At 40.1% G+C, this 19262-nt stretch overlaps 2 long non-coding RNA genes across 2 annotated transcripts; both read left to right on the forward strand.

The window, feature by feature from the left end:
• The first annotated feature begins 2213 nt into the window (after positions 1–2213).
• LOC104101276 (uncharacterized) lies at positions 2214–3751 on the forward strand. Its single transcript, XR_687420.4, has 2 exons — positions 2214–2387; positions 3408–3751. It is a non-coding gene; the product is annotated as an uncharacterized lncRNA (long non-coding RNA).
• An 11586-nt stretch (positions 3752–15337) lies between these two features.
• On the forward strand, positions 15338–16853 carry LOC138898513 (uncharacterized). Its single transcript, XR_011410839.1, has 2 exons — positions 15338–15543; positions 16402–16853. It is a non-coding gene; the product is annotated as an uncharacterized lncRNA (long non-coding RNA).
• The last annotated feature ends 2409 nt before the right edge of the window (positions 16854–19262 follow it).

Raw genomic sequence — 19262 nt, forward strand, 5'->3', positions numbered from 1 at the left:
ACACTAAGTGGAGGTAATTACACTACTTAAAAATATATTAGTGGTAATTTGCTAAGTAATTTATAATTACACTAAGTAAAAGTGAATTTGTAGTATCCTTAACTACATTGATTAACCTATACATTAATAGTTACACACACTAAGAAGAAGTGCATTAGTCATTTTTCGTAAGAAATATTAGTGATGGTTTATCTTATAAATTGATAATTACTGTAAGTAGAAGTGTATTAACGGTGTCCTTAAGTAACGTTAACAATTGATTATCATACACATTGATAATATACTAATTAAACGTGTATTAGTTATATTTAGCTTGTAGATTGATAATTACACGAAGTATAAGTGTATTAATAATATATTTGTAAGTAATATTGGTGATTGATATATTAGCCTGTATACATTGATAATAGTACTAAGTATTAGTGAACTAGTGGCATCCTTATATAAGTAATGTTAGTGATTGATTAGCCTATACATTGATAATTATACACTAAATGGAAGTGTATTAATGCTATTTGTGAGAAATGTTAGTGATTGTTTATCTCTAAATTGATAATTAAAGTAAGTAAAGATTTATTAGTGGTATCGTTAAGTAATGTTAATAATTAATTAGTCTATATATTGATAGTTACACTAAACATAAGTGTAATAGTTATAATTATCTTATAGATTGATAATTACACTAAGTAGAAGTGTACTAAGAATATATCTTTAAGTAATGTTAGTCATGCACTAACCTATACATTGATATTGCACATTAGGTAGAAGTTTATTAATGGCATACTAACAAATATTGGTAATTGTTTAATTATCTTAAATTGACAACTAAAGTAAGTAAGACTATATTAGCAATATCGTTAATTAATATTAATAATTTATTAGGCAATTCATTGATAATTACTTTAAGCAAGAAGTGTAATAGTTACAATTAGCTTATAGATATTGATAATTACACTAAGTAGAAATGTACGCACTAAGGATATATCCTTAAGTAATGTTAGTGATGCACTAGCCTATACATTGATAATTACACACTAGGTAGAAATTTATTAATGGTATACTGACAAATATTGGTAATTATTTAATTATCTTAAATTGACAACTAAAGTAAGTAAAACTATATTAGCAATATCGTTAATTAATATTAGTAATTTATTAGGCAATTCATTGATAATTACATTAGGTATAGAAGTGTAATAGTTATAATTAGCTTATAGATAATGATAATTACACTAAGTAGAAGTGTACGCACTAAGGATATATCCTTAAGTAATGTTAGTGATGCACTAGCCTATACATTGATAATTACATACTAGGTAGAAGTTTATTAATGGTATACCGACAAATATTGGTAATTGTTTAATTATCTTAAATTGACAACTAAAGTAAGTAAAACTATATTAGCAATATCGTTAATTAATATTAGCAATTTATTAGGTAATTCATTGATAATTACATTAGGTATAGAAGTGTAATAGTTATAATTAGCTTATAGATAATGATAATTACACTAAGTAGAAGTGTACGCACTAAGGATATATCCTTAAGTAATGTTAGTGATGCACTAGCCTATACATTGATAATTACATACTAGGTAGAAGTTTATTAATGGTATACCGACAAATATTGGTAATTGTTTAATTATCTTAAATTGACAACTAAAGTAAGTAAAACTATATTAGCAATATCGTTAATTAATATTAATAATTTATTAGATAATTCATTGATAATTACATAAGTATAGAAGTGTAATAGTTACAATTAGCTTATAAATATTGATAATTACACTAAGTAGAAGTGTACGCACTAAGGATATATATATCCTTAAGTAATGTTAGTGATGCACTAGCCTATACATTGATAATTACACACTAAATAGAAGTTTATTAATGATATACGTGAAAAATCTTAGTGATTATTTAATTATCTTAAATTGATAACTTAAGTAAGTAGAAATATATTAATTGTATCGTTAATTAATATTAATAATTAATTAGCTAGTATCCTTAAGTAATGTTAGGTTCAATTACATTGTAAATTGATAATTACATTACGTAGAAGTGTATCAGTGATAATTAATTAGCTTATAAATTGATAATCACACCAAAATTATTGGTCATTAATTTTGGTTTATATAATTACATGTTTGCTAATTACTTAAACATAAATTAATTTGGTTAACAAATAAGCACTCCGCCTCCCTGCTTAAACATAAACATAAACTTTAGAGATGTGAAATCCCCGCTTCATTAAACATAAGAAGAATATACATTGACCAAATTAAACACTCCGCCTCACTGCTTCTAGGGCAAATCCCCGCTTCACCGGCGTCGTCGGCACTCAATCCAAGCGGCCATCGTCGGCACTCAGACTCCTCTCCATCTCCGGTAAGTTTTCTTCCATTGTCGGCCATTGAGGTCGTTTTTGGGGGTGGTTTGAGTTTACAAATTCTCATAGTAATGCGAAGGGGAAGGGAGGTTTAGGATAAGAGGAAAAGAAAGAGAAGGGTCTGGTGAAGATGAATCTTAGACCTTGATGGGCTTTATTTTAGTATTCCATCCTCAAGTTTGTTCTTTTGGTTGTTCAATCTTGTAGATGCAATTTTCGTGCTTGTTTTTAGCAAGGTATAAAAATTGCCAAGTGTTATTTGTCACCTCTCTTTTGTTTGCTACAATAGCCACCGAGACATAAATTGATACCCTATACTTATATATAAATCTTGAGAGAGATTTGAAATTTTGCAGGATTAGAACTCCTTTTTGTCTCTGTGCATTTTGAACCGTGTTCCAGTTATTTGTTGTTTTGGCATAAGGAACTTGAATTTAAGTCCAACACTAGAGAAATGAAAGAGCGGTGCCTCTATTGGATCAAATACATCACTATTACTATTAGTACTTGTTTTTTAAGTTTCTGTTGAGAATTCTTGTGCTGTTTCTGAAAGCAGGGTTCATCATTGCATTTGAATTTCTTGATGCTTCCTGTAGTGTAGCCTTTATTAGGTTTAGTTGATCTATTCTTCTCCCTGGACTTCTTCCTAACCTATACTATACTATGTTATCTTGTGAAAGAGATTCCTTTGATTTGAAGAAATATGTGGAAAACCTTTTTCCCTTTAAGACATTGGAACAGGAATGCCTTCTAAGAAAAGGTCTTGGTCCACATTTAAAAGCTTGAAATGTTATTACTAGCCAATTTTAAATTCAATAACTGCACACCAATCCAACTTGTCCAAGTAAATTCATACCAACAATTGAATAATTTTCAGAGCTGCCCGAAACGCCAAAAGTTCTTTCAAAATAACTGTTGCCTTGAAATCACTAACAATTATTTCAATGAGTTTGTGCCAAATCCTCCAATGTTGGAAGATTTAACGTCATTTTCGCTACCTGAATTTCCATGTTTGCCAGTTTACAGAAGCGAAAATGCCTTAGAGGCTAAGGTGAGTAGTGTGAAGAAATGTAATGAGAAGAATTTGTCAGCACAGAGCATTGCGGCAAGGCAAAGGAGAAAGAAAATAACATAGAAGACACAGGAGCTTGGGAAGTTGATTCCTGGTGGGCAAAAGATGAACACTGCTGAGATGTTTCAAGCTGCTTATAAGTATATTAACTTCTTGCAATCCCAAGTTGGAATTCTTCAATTCATGGGTTCATATCATGTAATTTTAGCTTCTTAATTCTTATATATATATGTTGTATTATGTTATACTATTTGTTTCATTTTAGTTAGTTACGTTCTTGCCTTTTCGAAATCTTTTACAAAAACTCTTGTTTTTTTGAGAAGCGAGCAAATTGCTTTTGAAACTATGCATTAATAGTGTATTATCTTATGTTTAACACTTTCTAATTAGAACTTGACCTCGTTTTTAACTCTTAACATTATGACCACTTTCAACTAACTTTTCTGGAGTAAAGAAAGTTTTTGAGGAGGGATATATATATATATATATATATATATATATATATATATATATATATATATATATATATATATAAACTTCTTTTTCTTTTTAATCTTCTTTCTTTTGTGCGTTCAAATAATTAGTGATGGAATCATGGTAAGAATGTAGTAACATAATAAAGTTGGCATGTGTATACGGTCGAAATAGATTTCGGCCTTCCTACGTTCGATCGAGTTCGAATGGTAAGCAACCGGAGTGGGATTTTGGGATGAGTTCCGAAGACAGTACAAACGAGCCTCGAGTCCGAAGGCTGATCGAGGAGTCGGCTCGATACTATTATCGAGCCCATGACTAAATCAACCCGCAGGGCAATATGAGGATGGTCGGAAATGCGCTACGCCCACTTCGAAGGTTGAACTCAAGCCAAAGCCGAGGGCTCGACCCAATAACGAGTTCGAGCCAGTATCGAGCTCGCAGACAAGAGCCGTTACAACCGCACTAAGGGAGAGAATTTTGGCGGGAATCAAAGAAGAGACAATTCATCATGGGACCTCCACTATATATTTTATTTTATTATAAATAAAGTAGGATCCTTCTACTATAAAAAGGGGAATCCTTGTAAGCATACGGGCAACTCATACACTGTAACAAAAAGATCACTTCTCATATTGAAAGAGATTCACTTGTGCTTGTTTTACTTTATCTTATTCATTCTTTTTGCTCACTATTTTTATTCTCATAGTCAAAAATATACATATTTCTATTTTTCTATACGATTAATATCAAATTGTATCGCATATCCTTAGAACCATACACAAATTTAATGTTATCCCATTTTTCGGGTAAACAGTTTGGTGCCCACTGTGGGGCTAAGGATAACAGTGGTTATTTGATACGAATATGAAAAAATACGCCATTGTGTTTTGCGCTTGTCTCCAAAAATATCTTAAATTTCGGATTAGCTACGACTAACCATCAATCAAATGGCTTCACCAATCGACAACGGGGCCGGTCTTCAAGACGAATATAACAACTTGACACCCGGTATTGAAAGACCACTTGTACATGCCGTTGGAGCTCGAATCGAAGCGCCAATAGACATCAATTCGCATATAGCCATTGAGGCAAACCTACATGCTGAACCCGAGAATAACATCCATGGTGGCACTCGGTCTGCGGCTCGAGATACCCACAACGTCGAGGAAAACGACGTTAGCTTGCGTATGATTTTCGAAATGTTGCAAGCCCAACAGGCAGCAATAGCTCAGTTGCAGAGCCAAACCCAGTTACAAAGCAGGCCGGAGCCCAATTCACCTCAAGAAATCACCCACAGAACGGAGCCAACCATAGTGAAGTCAAATGAGCAAGAATCGGGGACTACTCCCGAAATTGCTAAATTGCTCGAGGAACTCACAAAGCGAGTCGAAGCCAACGATAAAAAAGTAGAAACTTATAACTCTAGGGTCGATCAGATCCCGGGAGTTCCACCAATGATAAAAGGGTTGGATTCGAAAAAATTCGTACAAAAACCTTTTCCCTCGAGCGCAGCCCCAAAACCAATCCCTAAAATACTCTGTATGCCCGAAATTCTCAAATATAATGGAACGACCGTTCCCAACGAGAACGTCACTTCTTACACATGCACCATCAAGGGCAATGATTTAGAAGACGATGAAATCGAATCTGTGTTGTTAAAAAAATTCGGAGAGACCCTCTCGAAAGGGGCAATGATTTGGTATCACAACCTACCACCAAATTCCATCGACTCATTCGCCATGTTAGCAGATTCTTTTGTGAAAGCACATGTCGGCGCCATAAAAGTCGCAACAAGGAAATCAGACCTCTTCAAGGTAAGGCAAAAGGATAACGAGATGCTGAGGGAGTTCGTATCTCGTTTTCAAATGGAACGAATGGACTTACCACCAGTCACAGACGATTGGGTTGTTCAGGCTTTCACTCAAGGTTTGAACGAACGAAGTTCGACGGCTTCACGACGATTAAAGCATAACCTGATCGAATACCTAGCCATCACGTGGGCTGACGTGCACAATCGGTATCAATCAAAAATTAGGGTCGAAGATGATCAATTGGGGTCTGAACCTGTTGTTCGATACTAATCGAGAACGAGGTCCGATCGGGGATCGATACCAACCGTACAACGGAAGCTACAGAGTCACTGAATCGAGACATAACCTCAGGCAAAATAACAAAAGAAATGATCGAGGTCAAGGGTCCCGGGATCTGATGAACAGAAGTAGGTTCGATAGGCCTGCCGAATCTAAGGAAGCACCTTGGTTATCAGAGTATAACTTCAGCATTGATGCATCCGCCATCGTATCGGCTATCGGACGCATAAAAGACACTAAATGGCCTCGACCCATGCAGACCGATCCTGCCCAGAGGAATCCCAATCAAAGGTGCGAATATCATGGCACCCATGGCCACAGAACGGAAGATTGCAGGCAACTAAGAGAGAAAGTAGCCCGGTTATTCAACAAAGGGCACCTTCGAGAATTTTTGAGTGATAGGGCGAAGAGCCATTTTGAAAACAGGGATTTCGGCAAGCACATCGAACAAGAAGAACCACAGCACGCCATTCACATGATCATCGGCGGAGCCGATACCCCTCAGGAACTAGTGCTTAAACGCACTAAGACGTCGATTGTGAGAGAAAAGCGATCTCGAACTCAAGATTACACACCCATAGGAATGTTGTCCTTCAGTGATGAAGATGCAGAAGGATTCATACAATGTCATAACGACGCACTGGTAATATCTGTACTCATGAATAAAACTAAAATTAAGCGTGTGTTGATTGATCCAGGTAGCTCGGCCAACATCATCAGATTGAGGGTCGTAAAACAGCTTGGTCTGCAGGGCCAGATCGTACCCGCAACCCTAGTTCTAAACGGATTCAATATGGCATGTGAAACCACCAAAGGCGAGATAAATCTACCAATAAATGTGGCCGGAACCATCCAGGAAATGAAGTTTCACGTAATCGAAGGCGACATGAGATACAACGCCCTTCTTAGAAGGCCATGGATCCACAACATGAGAGCTATACCTTCGACCCTACACCAGGTCCTCAAATTCCCAATATCGAGAGGAGTCAAAACGGTGTACGGAGAACAACCAGCCGCAAGAGAAATGTTCGCCGTAGAGGAAGCGAAACTAATATCCTCGCCTTCGCCAGAAAAGGAATCGGGCTCGGAAGGGGAACGAGATACCAAATAGCAATCACAGACATCGGCTTTGACCTAACCAGATAACCAGAAGATCGAAGAGGATGATGATCAGAGGATCCATCAATCCTTCGTGATTCCCGATGACTCCGAAGCCACCAAATCAACGATTGAGGAACTGGAGCAAGTCACACTAATCGAACACTGGCCTGAACGGAAGGTATACCTGGGTACGGGGTTGAGCCCCGAACTTAGGAAGAAACTTATTCAATTTCTTATCGATAACATTGATTGCTTTGCCTTGTCCCATTTAGATATAATAGGGATTCCATCGGACATAACGATGCATCGGCTAAGCTTGGACCCTAGGTTCAGACCGGTAAAGCAAAAGAGAAGACCCCAGTCTGAGGTAAAGCACACATTCATAAAGGACGAGGTAACCAAACTCCTCAAGATAGGATCCATTCGGGAGGTGAAATATCCTGAATGGCTAGCCAATGTAGTTGTAGTGACCTAGGTTCAGACCGGTAAAGCAAAAGAGAAGATCACAGTCCGAGGTAAAACACGCATTCATAAAGGACGAGGTAACTAAACTCCTCAAGATAGGATCCATTCGGGAGGTGAAATATCCCGAATGGCTAGCCAATGTAGTTGTAGTGCCTAAAAAAAGGAACAAACTTAGAATGTGTGAGGACTATAAGGATTTGAACAAAGCATGCCCCAAAGATCCTTTTCCGCTGCCCAACATCGATCGCATGATCGATGCCACGGCCGGCCATGAGATCCTCACTTTTCTCGATGCCTACTCCAGGTATAATCAAATCCAGATGAGCCCAGAAGACCAGGAAAAAACTTCATTTGTCACAAAATATGGAACATATTGTTATAATGTGATGCCCTTCTGGCTAAAAAATGCAGGGGCTACTTACCAACGTCTAGTGAATAAAATGTTCGAAGAACAAATAGGTAAATCAATGGAAGTTTATATTGATGACATGCTAGTTAAGTCCCTACGCGCAGAGGATCATTTGACCCATTTGCAGGAAACGTTCGAGATTTTGAGAAAATACAACATGAAGCTCAACCCCCCAAAAATATGCTTTCGGGGTCGGTTCGGGCAAGTTCCTCGGCTTCATGGTGTCAAATCGGGGAATCGAGATTAACCCCGATAAAATCAAGGCCATCGAAGACATCACCATCGTGGACAGCGTAAAAGCTGTACAAAGGCTAACGGGACGAATTGCGGCCTTAGGCCGATTCATTTCGAGAACATCAGATCGAAGTCACAAATTTTTCTCCCCACTCAATAAGAAGAACGATTTTGCTTGGACCCCGGAATGCCAACAGGCATTGAAGGAACTAAAACAATATCTGTCGAGCACATCACTACTTCACACTCCAAAAATAGACGAAAAACTTTTCTTATACTTAGCAGTATCAGAAATCGCAGTAAGCGGTGTCCTAGTTCGGGAAGAGCAAGGTACGCAATTTTCCATTTATTATATAAGTCGAACCTTAGGAGAAGCAGAAGCTAGATATCCGCACCTAGAAAAATTGGCACTTACACTAATAAGTGCCTCTAGAAAGTTACGACCGTACTTTCAATGTCACCCCATATGCGTATTAACAACTTACCCACTTCATAATATTTTGCACAAGCTCGAACTATCAGGCCGATTGGCTAAATAGACCGTCGAACTCACTGGGTACGATATCGAATATCAACCCCGTACGGCCATCAAGTCTCAAATTTTAGCAGACTTCGTGGCCGATTTCACGCCAACCCTCGTACCTGAAGTCGAAAAAGAAATCCTGCTGAAATCGGGTACGTCCTCGAGGGTATGGACCCTTTTTACGGACGAGGCTTCGAACGTAAAGGGGTCCGGGCTAGGCATAGTTTTAAAGCCACCCACAGGTAACACTATTAGGCAATCTATTAAAACTACCAGGTTGACTAACAATGAGGCAGAGTATGAGGCCATGATTGCAGGTCTCGATCTAGCTAAAAACTTGGGAGCAGAAGTCATTGAAGCCAATTGTGACTCTTTGCTGGTGGTAAGTCAAGTAAACAAAACCTTCGAAGTTCGAGAAGATAGAATGCAACGGTATTTGGAAAAACTACATGTCACTTTGCACCATTTCAAACAATGGACTTTACAACATATTCCACGAGAGCAAAACAGTGAGGCTGATGCACTTGCGAATTTGGGATCGTCGGTCGAGGAAGGTGACTTGAGCTCGGGGACTGTCGTTCAACTCTCAAGATCCGTGATCGAAGAAGGTCACGCCGAGATAAATTCTACAAGCTTAACCTTGGATTGGAGAAATAAGTATATTTCATACTTAAAGAGCGGAAAGCTCCCATCAGACCCTAAAGATTCGAGGGCTCTACGGACTAAAGCTGCTCGATTCACGTTGGCTTCAGATGGAACGCTATACCGAAGGACATTTGATGGACCATTAGTAATATGCTTGGGTCCGGGAGATACCGGTTACATCCTACGCGAAGTGCACGAGGGCACTTGTGGGAATCACTCTGGCGCCGATCCATTAGTCCGAAAATTAATCAGAGCAGGGTATTATTGGATCGATATGGGCAAAGATGCGAAGGAATTTGTTCGAAAATGTGACATATGTCAAAGGTTTGCGCGAATGATCCATCAACCCGGAGAGAAACTTCACTCAGTCCTATCCCCATGGCCATTCATAAAATGGGGAATAGATATCGTCGGCCCTCTGCCATCGACCCCAGGTAAAGCCAAATTCATTTTATTTATGACTGACTATTTCTCTAAATGGGTTGAAGCAAAGGCATTCGAGAAAATAAGAGAGAGAGAAGTTATAGACTTTATCTGGGATTATATCGTATGTCGATTCGGGATACCCGTCGAAATAGTATGTGACAATGGAAAACAATTCGTTGGCAACAAAGTGACCAAATTCTTTGAAGATCACAAAATAAGAAGGATATTATCAACACCGTACCACTCCAGTGGGAACGGACAGGCCGAATCAACGAACAAAACTATCATTCAAAACCTAAAGAAGAGGTTGAACGACGCTAAAGGAAAGTGGAGAGAAATCCTACCCGAAGTCCTTTGGGAATATCGAACAACGTCAAAATCTAGTATAGGGGTAACCCCGTTCTCCTTAGTATATGGGTCCGAAGCATTGATACCAGTCGAAGTCGGCGAACCCAGTGCCAGATTTCGATACACGACAGAAGAATCAAATAACGAGGCTATGAACACTAGCCTCGAATTATCGGACGAAAAACGAGAAGCTGCTCTCGTCCAATTGGCCGCCCAAAAGAAACGAATCGAAAGATACTATAATCGAAGAACCAAGCTCCGCCATTTTAAGCTCGGGGACTTAGTGCTAAGGAAATTCACCCTGAAAACCCGATATCCGAACGAAGGAAAACTAGGACCGAACTGGGAAGGACCATACCAGGTTCTCGAGAAAGTCGGAAAGGGATCATACAAGCTCGACATTATAAACGGCAAATAACTATCGAGCAATTGGAATGTGTCACATCTAAAACGATACTACTGCTAAGGTACGACCCTTCCATATTCATTTACATTTCAAAACTGACCCCTGCAGAAGTCCGAGCAGAAGCTAAGATGGATCCTTCGATACGAAGCCATAGATCTGAAAGTACGCGTTGCACTCTTTTTCCCTTAGACTGGTTTTATCCCAAATGGATTTTTCGGCAAGGTTTTTAACGAGGCAACCAATGATCGTGCTGCACTTACAACAGTATCCGAGGTCTCTTTACAATCGACCTCGAATACTGGGGGGCGTTAGCCCTCAAATATATCAAGTTCTGATGCAAGAAAGTTATTTCGCAACAACGGGGTTCCTATAGGAAAAGTTGTAAGAGCTAAATGGTCAAAACGAACCATGCTCATATAGTTGGCACGAACCCAGGCACGAAACATGAACACATGTATAGTGACTTGCAAAGAAAGTTCTCCTCTTTACAGACATCTTATATCTAAGAAACATTCCTCTATTTGGAGATTTATTACGCAAACAGAGTTAAGATAAATTCGACCACTACGCCTACTGGCTACTTTCATTTCGAGTTCGAGCAAGTACTCACTCGACCATTACGCCTACGGGCCACATTATCCCGAGTTCGAATCATTCACTCGACTACTAAGCCCACGTGCTACTTTATTTCGAGTTTGAGCAAGCACTCACTCGATCATTATGCCTACGGGCTACATTACTTCGAGTTCGAATCATTCACTCGACTACTAAGCCTATGGGCTACTTTATTTCGAGTTCGAGCAAGCAGTCACTCGATTATTATGCCTACGGGCTACATTACTTTGAGTTCGAATCATTCACTCGACTACTAAGCCTACGGGCTATTTTATTTCGAGTTCGAGCAAGCACTCACTCGACCATTACGCCTACGAGCTACATTACTTCGAGTTCGAATCATTCACTCGACTACTAAGCCTACAGGATACTTTTATTTTGAGTTCGAGCAAGCACTCACTCGACCATTATGCCTACGGGATACATTACTTCGAGTTCGAATCATTCACTCGACTACTAAGCCTAAGGGCTACTTTATTTTGAGTTCGAGCAAGCACTCACTCGACCATTATGCCTACAGGCTACATTACTTCGAATTCAAATCATTGACTCAACTAATAAGCCTAAGGGCTACATCACTTCAAATTTGAATAAGAACTCGCTCGATTATAGAGGCTACGAAGTCCAAAATTTGATTAAGTTGTTTAAATCCTTGTGAAAACATTTATAAGGCACGTATAAAGTCTTCACAAAGCAGAAGCAAGTCGGCAAAGTTGTCTATATACAAAATTGTCTACATGGTTGATTACAAACGTAAAAATTAAGGACTAAGCTTCATGGTCATCCTCAGGAGCGGTCTATTCTCTATCGGGCTCCCCCAGTTCTCGGATCCTCTCTTGCTACCATCATCATCATCATCATCATCATCGCCATCAGAAGCCAAGGCTTCAACTTCAGCTTCGAGCTCTTTAGCCTATTTTATCTCTTCAGCAAGGTCGAAACCTCGAGCGTGTATCTCCTCGAGGGTCTCCCTCCGAGACCACCACTTAGCAAGTTCGACAACCCAATGTGATCGAGTATCAGCAGTATCCGCCGCTTCTCGTACCTCCATCTGAGTAGCCTCGGCATTAGCCCGATACACGGTAATGGACTTGTCTACCGACGACTCAACCTCCGCCTTGGCCTCAGCAAGCCTTGTTTCAAGCTCCTCAATCCTCTTAGCCTGAGCCGAGCCCTTTTGCTTGACGCTTCGAAGCTGAACATCGGCCGATAATAATTTGGCCAAGATGGTTTCTTTTTCCACAGCCAGGCGGTCGATAGTCTCATTCCACCGGTTACATTCAGCCTTGATTTGATCGACTTCTTCCCGAAGTAACCCGATCTTTTCAACCTTTTGCTGCAGCTGAGATAACGAAGGGTTAACTTCCACAGTTGGGTCAAACCCATACTCTAACAGAACGAGGCTCACCTGTTTATCTAGTTCGGCCTCTTCTTCACGAGCCTTAACCAAATCTTCTTGGAGGTCCTTATAGCCTCATCCTTTTGGCTGCAAAGAAGCTGCAGGGTATCTCTCTCCCCCGAGACCTTCAGAAGCTCGACCTCACACTGGCTGAGGTCGACTCGAAACCTGCTAATGGCCTGCACAGTAGGGAAAAAACACAAGTCAAGTTTGGAAAAGAACGAAGAAACCAAGTACAGTAAAATCATTACCCGAGAAATGAAACGTTGGGCCTCTTCTAGGAGAAGAGAAGCGTCACCAATGTTGGAGGCATCATCGACTCCAGTAAAGCAATCCCGAAAAGGGTCCCCTACACTAGAACCTCTGCCCATATCGGGGATCTTCAATTCTTGAGCTTCCTTTAACGCCTCCTCATAAAAGGTTGGAAGAGAAGGCAAATGACCCACTGTCATAGTCCCAAGCGAATCGCTTGGGACACTCTGATCGAGACTCGGGGTACCGGAACCGACCCCGACCGGTATAGCCGCCATCGGCTTAAAAGGTCTGGCGACCTCGATAGCTTTCACAGATCGGATCACCAAAGCCGAGGCATCATTTTTTTCTTGTTCTTGTTCTTCTCTCAGTTGTTGGACCAAGTCCGTTGAAAGAGCGATTGCCTTCCTCCTCACCCTTCGAGTTTTGGGCTTGGGATCCTCTGACAGAGAGACAGTTTTTCGCTTCTTATCTTTCCCCGGTTCCGGGACCGAGGACTTGGTTCCTTCCTCACCACTCGAAGGCCTCAAAACGGCATCTTTGGTTACACCTGCATGGAAGGAAATTAGTAATGAATGGAGCATAAAAAACATTTCGAAGAACACGAGAAGTGACCCTTACCTTGATTATTGGCCTCCCATCTACCTTTTGCCAAATCACGCCACGCGCGTTCGGCATAAGAGAAAGTCGAGGCTAACTTCCGAACCCAATCCTCGAGGTCGGGTACCGCTTATGGCATCCAAGGGGTAGATGTATATCGGAGAAAGGCATCAGATAAAATCAGAAAAATACGAAAAGCAACGTCTTACGAAAACCACTTACGGTCGAAATTCCATTCCTCGGGAAACGACATCTTCTCTTCCGGAATGAGGTCACGGGTCCTCACCCGGATATAACGGCCCGATGCCCGACGATGAAGCCTGATTAGTCCTCGAAAGATTTGAGGCCGATACAATCGTATGAGGTGATTCAGGGAAAAATTCAGCCCCCCCGGCCTTGTTGGAGAAGAAGCGAAGTAAGGTTACTATACGCCATAGAGAAGGATGAATTTGACCAAGGGTGACTTGATATCTTTTGCAAAAATCAATGATCACAGGGTCGACGGGACCCAACGTGAAGGAGTAAGTGTAAACACTTAAAAACCCCTCCACATGAATAATGACGCTCTCTTCGGGAGAGGGAATTTGCAACACAACCTCGGAACCCCAGTAGCAATCTTTCCTCACAGCCTCGAGATGACCCTCTGTTATCGAGCACATGTACATCAACACATGCTCACATCGACCCGGAACAGATGAAGGATTCTCAACCTTAAAATCAATTTTTAGAGTACACGGGCCGGGAACATACTCATAGGTAGGCGGCTTCACTGGCGCCTTGTCACCGGACGGTCGTGAAGAAGAAGCTTTCTCCTTCTGAGGTACAGATTTCGAAGTTTTGGCCATCGATATGAGAGAAAGAAAGGCAAAGAAAGATGAAAAGTTGATGATACCAAACGCTGGTGTAGATGGCTCTGCAAGCGGCAAAATAGAGAGAAAGGGTAAGAAAATTTGGAAGAGTGAAGACATAAAAGTGGTAAATGTTAGATGGAGGGGTTATTTATAGGCTTGCATTGTGGCGGTTCAATATCAGAGGTGGCCGACCACCGTCTGACATGCATTAAATACCTTGAAAGAATAAATTGATGGGACAGCTATCACATATGTCATGATCGTGCCCTGTGAAAATGTCATCTTATAACCCGATCGAACCGTCGAAAATCATATCGATTCTCACCACATCCTTCCTGAGAAATGAGGGGACTATCTGTATATGGTTGAAATAGATTTTGGCCGTCCTACGTTCAATCGAGTTCAAATGGTAAGCAACCGGAGTGGGATTTTGGGATGAGTTCCGAATATAGTACAAACGAGCCTCGAGTCCGAAGGCTAATCGAGGAGTCAGCTCGATACTATTATCGAGCCCATGACTAGATCGACCCGCAGGGCAACATGAGGATGGTCGGAAATGCGCTACGCCCACCCCGAAGGTCAAACTCAAGCCAAAACCGAGGGCTCGATCCAATAACGAGTTTGAGCCAGTATCGAGCTTGCAGACAAGAGCCATTACAACCGCACTAAGGGAGAGAATCTTGGCGGGAATCAAGGAAGAGACGATTCATCATGGGACCTCCACTATATGTTTTATTTTATTATAAATAAAGTAGGATCCCTCTACTATAAAAAGAAAAATTCTTGTAAGCATATATGCAGCTCATACACTGTAACAAAAAGATCACTTCTCATATTGAAAGAGATCCCCTTGTGCTTGTTTTACTTTATCTTATTCATTCTTTTTGCTCACTATTCTCATTCTCATAGTCAAGAATACATATATTTCTATTTCTCTATACGATTAATATCAAATTGTATCGCATATCCTTAGAATCATACACAAATTTAACGTTATCCCATTTTTCGGGTAAACAGTATGATTTCAGGAAAAAAAAAGAGTCGTTTCAAACTCCACAAATCCACAAGCAGCGGAAGAGCTCGCTAGGAGTCAGCCGACCGATGAGCAAGGACAGTTAATCATGCCATCGGAGGAAGAAACTCTCCCATTGAGGTTGAACGTGGTTGGAGGCATGTATAAGGGTAGAGCATAAGGCCTTTCCTCCGAGCGCAATTTTCATCGCCTCGCGTGTGGAGTACAAGGTATATACTTTTTGGTTAATAAGCACTTCTTTTTGTTAAGAAACTCTAATGTTTGCAAATACTACTTTATAGGCTATCCTTTCCAGCTAAATGTTTTAAGTCTTCTGTGAGAACCCTTAGAGACACTTTTTGTATAACAATGATAAGACCTCAGTTAAAGAATCTGAATCTATTGTACTATCGTGATGTCACTCTATATCTGCACATAACTAATTAAAAGTTGCATTTTCATAAGATTTCTAGCCTCCAGTCTGTTATTAGTAAGGACAAATTGGATTTTTAGAGGTATAAGAAAGACGACAGGAGATACAGATTCTTCTTGTGGTCAGAGAGGCTGAAACGCTAAAGGTGTTTAAGAGGGAGTTACTGATGCACACTTTTGACCCTGAGTTTGCTTGGTCACCAAATTGATTTATAACATTCGGCTCCAAGTCATAGTAGAAATTTAGCATCACTAGGAATCAAATGGTTGGACAACTTTCACTTACAATTTGTTGACAATGTGGATCACTCTTTACGGGATAAGTTAGACAATTTTAGTTTTTCTAGTGTTAATAGTTACGTTTTGTTAGAGCAATTTCAAATTTATCAACTTGCCTGTTACAAAATCAACTCCCTCCATATCATAAGAATTAATTGAACTAGTTAATTTTAAGTAGTTGAAGATGTTCTCTACCATATTAAGAGTATCCCCTATATTTAGTAAAAGTAATATGCTGCTCAAAACTTAACCGAAGTTTCTACTTCATGGTATGTATGGTAATCGATGTTCCCTAGTTGAAGTTTATGAAGCTAGGTGCTGAATTATTCAATTCTAACTCTTTGTGTATTTTTTCACTTCTCTTTTGTGGTTACAAGGTATTGGGACATTCGCCACCGTGAAAGCTGAGGACCTTGAGGAGATGCGGCGAACAATTCAACAACTTTCTAGGAACTATGCGGATGAACGAGAAAAAATAAAGCATGAAGAGAAGATTAGAGACGCACTTAGGAATGACATCGACTCCCTCAAGGCTCAAGTGAACCACTTAATCGGTATGCCCGCTCTCTGCCAAATAGCCACATTCATGAAGAGGATGAAAGTGATGGAATTAATATAAATGATGAAGAAGATGAGGGGGAATCCGAAGACAAGGAGTGATTTTATGTTTGGTCGGATTGTTGTTTAGTTGGATGTTAGCTTTGAATGTTACATTCTGAAGTTTGGTTGGATAGTTTTGATGTTTGATGGGATAATTTGGATGTTTGGATAGTTTATAAAGTTTTGTTGTTTTAAGTTGAATTTTATTGTGGTTGCATTTTTGTTTCTATTGTAATGTTCTGGATGGCAGGTCTATTGTAATGTTCTGGCTGGCATGTGGTGCAGCAAAAAAAAAAAAGCACTCCCTGGCAAAAATATACCAGATTTACCGAGTGACTTACCGACATAGTCCGTCGGAACAATTATTCATTTTCAATCCAGCATTCTTAATTAGCGAGGTAGTCTGTCGGTAGTCTTAAACCAAATTTTTAAATTTTGTTGAAAATACCGACGGATATCCATCGGAATATGAATTTATTCATATTTTTAATTTTTAAATTACTAAATTAGAACTCTAAACTTACCGATGGTGTCCGTCGGTATTATTAAATTATTATTTTTAATTTACCGACAGACATCTGTCGGTATTGATATTATTAATATTATATTATTTTATAATATACCGACGGATATCAGTCGGTAAGTAAAATTATCTAACCAACTACTGTCAGAAATTTACCGATGGCTTTCCGATGGGTTCGTCCGTAATTACCGATGTATCGGTTTATTTTACCGAGGAAGGATTTACCTACCAACCACTTACCGACGGACTTCCGTCGGTAAAGCCTTGTTACCGAGGGACGTCCGTCGGTAATTTGCGTCGGTAAACAGGTGATTTTTAGTAGTGCAATGTGTATACGGTCGAAATCGAGCTCAACTACAACTTGGTAGATTTGGCTTGGAACGTGGCGACCACGGACTAGAGATTGACCTCGAGTCTCACCAAGCTAGAACATGAGGTCGGAAGACCTGCCCTCGAGGAACGTTGAGTCCGGTCTCGACCTTAGCCTCGAGTGAGCTCGGAAATAATAAACGAAAGACCGAAATATCCGCGACCGGGCAGATATTACGGAGGAAATCTCGGCGCATATCGGCAAGGAGCCAACAATTAGCAAATCAAGAGATTTTTACCTTTAATAAAAATGTACCTAGAGTAGGACTCCTCTAATATATAAACGGGGGTTTGATAATTCATTGGACACATTGTAACACACATCCCAAAGCAATATACTGTTATATCTAGTTCTTATTATCTCATCATTCTGTTCCGGCATCGATTAAAGTATTTTTGACTCGAAGGTGACTAACCTTTAAGGCAAAGATTGTTCAACTTGTGTGGTTTGCATTTATTTTTTTATCATTAATTTCAATATTAATCTGATTTCTTATTTTGTATCAAGTTAGATCACGTATCCTTAAAGCCACGTATAAATTCAATTGTTATCCGATTTTGAGGGTAAACAGTGGCAACAAGTAAATCGTGCTAACTTAGAATCGAAGGCCGGTAATGAACCGGTGATGATGATTATAACAGCATTCGAGGCCTCTCTTCGATCAACCCCGAACACTGGGGGCGTTACCCTCTGATATCGACTTTAGCATGGAAAGAGACTTCAGGATTGAAGGGTCTTGATCGATAGGATTCAATATAAGGGCCAAACGATCAAATGAACTGTGCCCACATAGACTGCTCGAACCCTGACACAAAGCATGTACACATGTATAACTATTATACACAAGAATAAAGAGAAGTCTCTTCCTTGTGAACATCTTGTCCTGTAACTTTTTTCTTTACATTTCTTAAGGAATTCCCTACATTCCGATCCCCTAAAGGTTTCAAGCCCAAGGGACGCTTTAACCAGAGTTCGAAAAATCACTCGGGGACTGCCGTCCGAAAACAAACTCGGACGGTCCAAGCTATTAGACCTCGGGAGCATAAGACTTATAAGGCAACCCCCGAATTTCAAAGGCCACGGCCGCCCCTACTCGGGGACTGTTATCTTAGGCAAGTCCGGATAACTCGGGAAAGTAAGACCACTGGGCGACACTCGAACTAAAAAGGCTACGGCCATATTAATACGGCTCGGAGACGTCCGAGACCCGTAGCAAAAATAAGGCCTTCAAAAAAAGAATTCATAACCGGTTCTAAAGGCTACCCTCGACAAACTATAATCTAAATTACTTACTTTGGGAGAAAGTTTTCAGTAACACCAAACTCCCAGATGCCTTAAAATAGAATAATGTAAAGGCAAGGTTTGTTTGAACCTTCGAATATAACCTAATTATTTCATGCTAAGGCATTTCGATCTTTGTAAATACAAAAGCAAAGGAAAAAATTCAAAAGCTGTAAAAGGGAAAGAAAGCCTTATATATTCATATCCAAAATTCTTTTTACATGGTCCAAATAGCCCCGATACAAATTTTACAACGGCCGAATGACCTCAAAAAGAAAAAGAAAAAATGTCTAAAAAGATCCTAAGTGGCCTAGTCTTCGCTGGGGGCCACACCATCACCTTCGGGGTCTCCGCCACCTTCAGACTCACCCAAATCTTCAGACCCCTCGGAATCTTCCACCTTGGGATAAGCCAGCTTCCTGGCCTTGGCTTCAAATACCTTGGCATTCTCGATTTCAGCCAAT

This window comes from Nicotiana tomentosiformis, chromosome 1 (assembly GCF_000390325.3).
Source record: "Nicotiana tomentosiformis chromosome 1, ASM39032v3, whole genome shotgun sequence".
NCBI lineage: Eukaryota > Viridiplantae > Streptophyta > Magnoliopsida > Solanales > Solanaceae > Nicotiana > Nicotiana tomentosiformis.